The sequence below is a fragment of the Mandrillus leucophaeus genome, unplaced genomic scaffold (genome assembly GCF_000951045.1).
Source record: "Mandrillus leucophaeus isolate KB7577 unplaced genomic scaffold, Mleu.le_1.0 Scaffold282, whole genome shotgun sequence".
In the NCBI taxonomy this organism is placed as follows: domain Eukaryota; kingdom Metazoa; phylum Chordata; class Mammalia; order Primates; family Cercopithecidae; genus Mandrillus; species Mandrillus leucophaeus.
The window spans coordinates 1,721,934-1,723,590 of NW_012102943.1; positions in this window are offsets into that span (position 1 = coordinate 1,721,934).

The following is a 1,657-nucleotide window of genomic DNA, read 5'->3' on the forward strand; positions in this document are numbered from 1 at the left end:
CATTATATATTTACACTTATAGCACACTTCCATTTGGACTAGACACATTTCAAGGGCTCAACTACCGTGTGTAGCTAGTGGCTGCCATGTTAGACAGCACAGCCTTAGATACAATGCCAAACATTTATTGAGGTAGGTACTATGCTGAGTGTTTTACATGCATTCTGTTTTTTTTTTTTTTTTGAGACAGAGTCTTGCTCTGTCACCAAGGAAGGCAGGAGTGCAATGGCATGATTTCGGTTCACTGTAACCTTCGCTTCCCGGCTTCAAGCGAGATTCTCTCCCTTCAACCTCCCGAGTAGCCGGGAGTACAGGCACCTGCCATCGCGCTGGCTAGTTTTTTGTGTTTTTAGTAGAGATGGGATTTCACCATATCGGCCAGACTGGTCTCGAACTCCTGACCTCGTGATCTGCCTGCCTCGACCTCCCAAAGTGCTGGGATTACAGGTGTGAGCCACCGCACCTGGCTGCATTCTCTTAATCAATCTTCACAACATGCTATGAAGCAGGCAAGATTATTAGTAGTAATAGTAGTCCTGTCTGACAGATGAGAAAACTGAGGCTTACTTAGGGAGACTAAGTGCCTCAGTCAAGATCACACAGCAAGTAAGTGGAAGAGTCTGGATTTGAACTTAGCTCTGTCTGGCTCCAGAGTCCGCGCCCTTCATCATGACATCATCTTGCCCTGATGGCAGATGCTTAGGGTGTAGAGTCAGAGAGGCCCACTGACAGGGATTCCAAATCCATGTAATGCAAATTCCTGGGAGCAAACAATCAGGTCTGTCAGGGCAGGAGGTGAGGCCTTGAAGCTACATTCTCCCACCCCCTGCAGTTGTGTGTCTGGCAAAGTTGAGCTTGCCTGGCAAACAACCAGTGACTCTGACAAGAAGAAAAACCATGATCTTGGGGAAATTATGTTTGCATGATGAAAAATGGAACTTGCAAAAAGAAAATCTGGCATCAAGTGGCCGGGTGCAGTGGCTCACGCCTGTAATTCCAGCACTTTGGGTGACCAAGGCAGGCGGATCACTTGAGGTCAGGAGTTCAAGATCAGCCTGGCCAACTTGGTGAAACCTTGTCTCTACTAAACACACACACACACTCACACACACACACAATTAATCGAACATGGTGGCAGTCACCTGTAATCCCAGCTACTTGGGAGGCTGAGGCAGGAGAATTGCTCAAACCCAGGAGGCAGAGATTGCAGTGAGCTGACATGGAGTCACTGCACTCCAGCCTGGATGATGGAGCAAGACTCTGTCTCAAAAAAGAAAAAGAAAAATTGAGAAATGCAGAACAATAGGAATAACCTGCAGGTGAGTGCGAAAGAGGGTAGAATTCCAAGGCACAGGGCTAGACCTAAAGTATGGAAATTACAGGGAGGCAAGTTGTGGTGCGACTTTAGGGAAAATAGCACTAACTATACTGACAATGTTATACAGCGGAAATTTATTAAGCACTTATTAAGCAACTTAAATGTAGCAGCTTATTGATCGGGTGAGGTGGCTCACGCCTGTAATCCCAGCACATTGGGAGGCCAAGGCGGGTGGATCACCTGAAGTCAGGAGTTCGAGACCAGCCTGGTCAACATGGTGAATCCCAGTCTCTACTAAAAATACGAAAGTTAGCCAGGCATGGTGGTGCACATCTGTAG